Below are 7524 nucleotides of genomic sequence, written 5' to 3'. Positions count from 1 at the left end.
GCGCCTACTGCCTACACAAAAGGCTGTATTGCCTCTGAAACGGAGAGAACGGCAAGAGAAGGCAAAATCGGGAAAAAATCTAACCGACGCGGGGTCAGTCAAAAGGCAGCGGCGGTTGCCGCCTCTCTGTTCTACGTAACCTCCGAGACTTCTTGCCCCTTGCGAATCTCGGAGGCTTTGCAAATCTTGTACAGCTGCTAATGTTGTGCGGAGATGGCACGGCAAGTGCCAAAACACATCGAATCAAGTACGTCGCAGCTGCGCTTGCAATCAAGAACCAACGAATCAGGGATTTCGCCACCTTCACGCGTTCAGCGTCTTTGTCTCGGCAGTCTTCATGAGTTGTGCACCTCTGTTTTCAGCTTAGGAGGTATCGGCTGTCGCGATTCATTGTGATGGTGTTAAGCCTCGGCTAACGTTCGTTTCTGGTGGACATCGGTGGTGTGGCACAGTCGGACCCAGAGCTTCGACTTGATCACTTTCTGATACGCCAAATTTCTCACATGCCCTACTGCTTCCAATTCGCAGTGTACTGTTGCTTTCCTTCACTTTCGTTAGTTCGAACTTTCGTTAATTCGAACTGAAGCGGCTTCCCCTTGCGGTTCGAATTAACGAGCTTTTACTGTATACCTTAGTAACTTGAGATTCGCTGATGATATTGCCTTGCTTAGTAACTTAGAAGACCAATTGCAAGGTATTATCCCGGCCACGGCGGCCGCATTTCGATGGGGGCGAAATGCGAAAACACCCGTGTACGGAGCGATAGGCTAGTAGTCTGGTGCGCTTCAATGCAAGGCGTAAACATCGTCTAGGAAAAAAAGTTTGCGTAATGCGACTGAGGTAACATAATCAATGCGTAAGTTCCATGAAAGGTCGGATGTGAATGTCAGACCTAGGTATTTGTGGTGATTTCCTTTATTCAGGCAAGTTCCACCGAGGGCAATGTATACCGAGGGCTTCTTTTTTGTTCTAAAGGACATGCATACATATTTAGTAGTGTTAATTGACATTTCCCATTCTTTGCAACAATTGGACACCAAGTCGTTGGTTCTGGTTAATAATACGTGGTCTGCATAACTCACAATTTCTTTATAAATAACACCTTAATCCGCGAAGAGCTTAATGTCACATTCAATGTTAGCAGCAACGCCGTTAATAAAGATTAAAGATAGTAATGGGCCCAACACTGACCCTTGAGGAACTCCGGAGATGACAGCTACAGACCTGGCACGAGTGCTGTCAACTATGACGCACTGTGCTCGATGCGATAAATGTTTCTGATCCATGCAGTTATCTGACCATACCCGGTTGTAGCCTCTAGTTTTGCAGCTAATTTAACATGGATTACACAATCAAATGCTTTACTTGAGCCGAGTAGGATCATATCTGTCTGGCTTCGATTGTTTAGGTTCAGCCTAAGGTCATGCACCACTTCGCTTGGTTGTGTGACTGTTGAGAGCCCACTTGTAAAGCCGTGTTGTTGAAGTATTAAGATATGTTCATGCTCGAGAAATATGGTGATGTGTTGGAAGATATTATGTCTAAGTGAGATTGGCCTATAATTTGAAAGTTCCTTGATGTCACCAGATTTATGTATAGGATCACCTTCGTTTTTTTTTTGCATTCATCGGGTAGTTCTGCGGACGTGAGTAATTTGCGGTATGTAATAGTAAGGTATTGGGTACACCATTCTGCATACGCTTTTAAGAATTGATTCGCGACATTATCTGGTCCATTAGCTATTTTGATGTCGAGATTAAGCAATAGATTAAGAACGCCGGCATAAGTTATGTTTAATGAATCGATGAATTTAGTAGGACAAGGTAGGGTGGGAAGAAGGCCATTATCTATAGTGTAAATAAATAAAAAAAAATTTGATGCGTTCGCTCGAGTCGTTTTTTTCTTGTAGAGACCGTTCAGCTGACACATCTGAATACGGGCGAATGTATCTCCAAAACCTGTGTGGATTTTTGGTAATAAAGTCTGGGAACGTTGTGCTGAAGTAGTGATGCTTTGGGTGCTTTAACTTTGCTCTGAAAGGAGTGAGAGCGGAGGTCAGTTGATCTTTTAGAGATAGATTCGAGTCTTTTTTTGTCTTTTTACTTTACGCTTTGCTTGAAGGATCTCGCGCGATATCCATGGGTTTTTCTTTTGTGATATGCAACGTTTCATTGGGATAAAGTTTGTTGTGCAGTGTAGTAGAGATTGACTTAAGTTGATGGCCATTCAGTGTTGACGTCACAACACGTTTCCGAAGCTGCTTGGAGAAAAACACCAAACTCGTGCGCTAGGTAAATAAGAATGCTGTCATGATCTGCTTTGCCAAAATCAAGGACATCACTCTCCAGGTTTAGTTTCGTTATGTTGCCTTCACGAGAGAGCTTACATTTGGGCATTTCGGGGTCCGATATACAACCGACCATAGCCATCTCAAATGCGTGGTCACTTATGAGATCACGTATGCTATTGGTGGAGCCCTGTGAATGCGTTGGCTGGCCGACTACCTGGTGAAGTCTAAGATTTAGCATTAGATGCGTAAGTGCAGCAGTTGTGGCTGAACTGTGGTGCATGGTAATCGAATTCAGGTCTAGTAGCCTGAAGTCCCCCATGATCGAGGATTTGTTGGTACGAACATGGCGCTGCATAAGCACCTGCAAGGCGAACACGCCTTCGGGTCCACTCCACAATAGGGCTTCGATAAACGCAACTAGCAAATATGCCAGTGTCGTTTTACAAAATACAACCTCCGCATTGGAGACTTCAGGGATGGGAACATTCCATTCTTAAGAAGCAGGGTCACAGCGCCACATCGAGGCAGCCTATCTTTACGAATAAGAGAGTGGAGATATTTCATGACTGAAGATATCTGGGGAGAGCCTGGTTTCAGTGATGGCCACTATGTCGGGATATTGCTTCCCTCCAGGAGTTCCAGTTTGTTTACTATGCTTCTCGCATTTATATTAAGCAATGTGAAGGTCTCAAGTTTGTTTCGCTTGCGGTGGATGGACGATTTCTTTCTTTCTTTCTTTTTTTTTGTAGTGACACCCTGTTATATTTTTCCTGATCCTAAACAAACACGCGATCATTAATATAGAGCTTATCATATGATAACGAGACCTTTGGTGTTATTCCCGATTTCGTTTTGCCCTATCCCGGAGTTCCTTTTTAGTCTCACCGCATTTTGCGGCTCTAGTCCTTTCCAATAGACAAGTTAGAGCCTTTAAGCTTGTAGCCTTTTCGTAATATCTGGGTCGTTTGTGTAGTGTCGAGAAGACTGAATATGACTGGTCTGGTTCCATTCCTTGAATGTCTACCTAAACGATGGATCCGCTCAAGACCAACGGGTTCCAGACCAAGAGTGTTCTTAATTATGTTGTCGCTGACAACCGCTTCTAAGCTTTCGCTGCTTCCTCCCTCTGTTTCCGGCACACCATATACTAGTACGTTTGCTCGTATGCTGCGATTTTCTAGGTCTTCAGCCCTCTATTCTAGCCTTTGCTATGGCGTTTCACGGCAATTATCTCAGTTTCAAAGAATGACACTTTTGCCTCGATTGCTGTTAACACGTCTAACTTTTGATAATCTGAACGAGGCGTTCCTCTGTAATATCTTTAATATCAGTGGCTATGTCCTTAAGTTGCTTGGCGATCTGGTTTATGTCATGTCCCAGGTTAGATTCTACATCACCGCACAACAATAGCAGTTCTCTCAAATACAATGTGACATTGATGCAAATCGATAGACGACCAATAAAATCAACGGAAAAACGAGCCCGTGGGCACGGCAGCACTAACAGAAACGGGTCGCTTGACCGAAAGCATAAACCGTGTCGTCTCACCTGCGCGACGAACACGAAGTGGTTGGATGCCAACATCGCAACTGCACTGCTGCTGTGTGCGTGCGTGCGTGCGTGTGTGTGTGTGTGTGTGTGTGTGTGTGCGTGCGTGTGTGCGTGCGTGTGTGTGTGTGTGTGTGTGTGTGTGTGTGTGTGTGTGTGTGTGTGTGTGTGTGTGTGTGTGTGTGTGTGTGTGTGTGTGTGTGTGTGTGTGTGTGTGTGTGTGTGTGTGTGTGTGTGTGTGTGTGTGTGTGTGTGTGTGTGTGTGTGTGTGTGTGTGTGTGTGTGTGTGAACAACTTTGCAATGGGATGAACGCGGTTTAAATAATCGAATGCTAACGCATTTCTCTCGCATTTACCGTGATTTTGTAATTATGAAGTTTATTCGTTATTTTTGTTAATTAGTCAATTATGCATTTCGATTTGTCGTGTGAGTAATGTTCGCGTCTTTGAGTAATCCAGCTCAATGGCTAAAATTATGTTATGTGTCACAGAGGATTTGTAAATATGCTGTATGGTCTAAAAAAGAACACTTTATATGTGCAAGGACTGTCAACAGATGAGTATCTACGTATACCTACACAGAGCAATAGTATACTACTGTAGGTATACTACTGAGTATACCTACAGAGCAATACCTACAATAGCATAAGAGCTCTGCTATGTGTAAGACACGCCTATCATAGGAAATTTAGATTTTTCTTTGCCTGCCGTAACTACAAGTTGTTAATGTTTTTTTGTGTGCAAGTGTGTATGTCATTGTTTTCTTTTTGTCACCTCTTAGGTTCCACTAATCAGTGAGGTAGCCATATTCATGCAATTCATTCTACTTCGCTAAGCACGATTAAATGCATGGGCTTCACTCTGTGTGGGTAATAGAGCTCATTCCCAATATAATTAACCATTTAGAAACAAAATTAAATTTCCTAAACCTTATTCACAAATTTGAGAAACTTAAAAATGCAATGTGCAAGGAAGCATTTCGCGGTCAAAAACAACGTCTTAATGTGCTCTTTGAGGAGGGTGTTTTCAAAATGTTTTGAAAGGCTCCCAAGCACAAGTGTTTATTCAACGTTTGGTAATACATGAAGGTGTCTAGGGGCCTTTCAAGTAATTTCAAGAAGGTCTATAGGAATTTTGTGTTTCTTGTGTTTCATGGATAAAGCACCCAGGACATTCGAATACATTACAAAAAAGCCGATGTGAGAGTCTCATCGACTCTGCTGTAAAATATTCAAATGTTTTTGCCCAAATGACCCGTTTCTGGAGATTGCAGTACTCAAAACCATGGCTTTCGAGATTGGCTTAATATCAAAGGCCGTAGAGGAGTTATAGAACTTTTCTCTAAGGGAAATAAACTTCTAAAGAATGCCGCCATAATGGGAGGGATCCGCTACTAAGAGAGGAATTTTGTCAGTCACGTAATAAAATATCAGCTGAAATAATGGTCGCAAGAAAGCGTTGTCAGATTAGCCATTTTTCTGCTTGTCGGAAAAAAAAAACACAGGAAAAACATGGAAACTAGTAAGCAGTATATCTGGTAGACCATCGAAATGGAAAGTAGATAAACTATTCAAAAAGAGTCATTTCCATCTGAAACTACTGCAGGTCCAGCTAACCATTTCAATTATTGTTTTGTGGAGTCATTCCGTGAACTTTGAAACGAAGTACTACCGAACTCGTCGTCCAGTGCTTCTTCGTTCGTGCGTTCTGCATTCATGCAATGTATAACGGAAAATGAATTATGGCAGGTAATACTTGCTATTCCAATTACATGATGGCATTATCATTAGGGACGCATTCTAAAATTTCAATAGTCTTCAAAGCTTAATTGTTACTTCACATTGTAAGTGAAACACAGAGCAGTGGAATAATACCTGACTTGAAGGTTAGTGTTGTCAGGCGACTATATATATAAGGATCGAAAAAAGACTACAATCACTACAGGCCTCCTGCATAGCTCTCCTGCATAGCCTGCATCATGGAGAAAACCTTACAAAAGCCCATTATTACACTCTCAAATACGCATAACCTCCTGAATCAATAACAGTAGGGTTTTCGTAGCAGATTCAATACGATAATGTTGCTGGAAGATTTCAACGACCGCATTTGCACTGAAACTGACACACATATTATTGAGATTGGGGTCTTTGCAGATTTTCGGAAAGCGTTCGACAAGACCGACCATCAGTTGTTCATTGAAAAGATAACAAATTCTGGTTTTAGGGGTCTATTCACAACATTTGACTAAATTATTTCTCCGGTCGAAACCAAACTCTTTCAACAAGGTACTCAATATACATTCTTGTGTGCCGCAAGGGTCAGTACAGGGCACGCTGCTATTCAATATTTACATCAACAGCCTTTATCTACTCCCTCTTCGTTCAAATGTATATACGATGCAGCCCTTCTTCTACCTTGTGCAACATATGATGAAGGCACCCATATAAATATGTGCCGGAAGTTCAACATTCTTAAGGATAACTACAGCTATGTAAACAACTAAAAAACTAACGCGCTGTACTTTCATTGCCCTTATAAAAAAAATCCCTGCACACCAAACAGTATTCCTGCATGACACGAGTTGCTCAAACTATTCTTGGATTCTAGTGCAATTCTTACATAATGTGAAGTACTTATAGGCTTAAATTTTGATGGTTCCCTGTCTTGCAGTGCTCGTATTGAAGAGGTTGCAAAGCGTCTCCGAGTAGATTGAGCATATTTTTTGCACTGCGATCTGTTTGCGATACGTTCATAAAGAAATGGTGCATAAAAGACTACGCGAATACGTCGGATTGACCATTTGTTACTACTGCTTCTCGTCGCAAGTTCGACGCTTTCACCAGTATGTTGCACAGGAATGTTCATTCGATAACATACGAAACACAGTATCATGGAGGTGACATTCAGGCAGTTGTGATGCAATCTGACATAATGAGCCCAAAAACGCAGTTAATTTTGAATATCGAGTGCAACATTTTTTACTATAGCCCAATCACGAAGAGGAATGCAAAACAGCGGTCACTGCGACAAACAGAAATATTCATAGTACTCCGTCTGTTTCATCATCATCATCATCAGCCTGGTTAAGCCCACTGCAGGGCAAAAGCCTCTCTCATACTTCTCCAACTACCCCGGTCATGTACAAATTGTGGCCATGTCGTCCCTGCAAACTTATTAATCTCATCCGCTCACCTAACTTTCTGCCACCCCCTGCTACGCTTCACTTCCCTTGGAATCCGGTCCATAACCCATCGGTTATCACCCCTCCTCATTACATCTCCTGCCCATGCCTATTTCTTTTTCTTGATTTCAACTAAGATGTCATTAACTGGCGTTCGTTCCCTCACCCAATCTGCTCTTTTCTTATCCCTTAACGTTACACCCATCATTCTTCTTTCCATAGCTCGTTGCGTCGTCCTCAATTTAAGTACAACCCTTTTCGTAAGCTTCCAGGTTTCTACCCCATACGTGAGTACTGGTAAGACACAGCTGTTATACACTTTTCTCTTGAGGGATAATGGCAACCTGCTGTTCATGATCTGAGAATGCCTGCCAAACGCCAAACGCACCCCAGCCCATTCGTATCCTTCTGATTATTTCAGTCTCATGATCCGGATCCGCGGTCACTACCTGCCCTAAGTAGACGTGTTCCTTTACCACTTCCAGTGCCTCGATACCTCTCGTAA

Source organism: Dermacentor albipictus, chromosome 3, assembly GCF_038994185.2.
Source record: "Dermacentor albipictus isolate Rhodes 1998 colony chromosome 3, USDA_Dalb.pri_finalv2, whole genome shotgun sequence".
NCBI classification, from domain to species: Eukaryota; Metazoa; Arthropoda; class Arachnida; order Ixodida; family Ixodidae; genus Dermacentor; species Dermacentor albipictus.
This window is presented reverse-complemented; position numbering follows the sequence as displayed.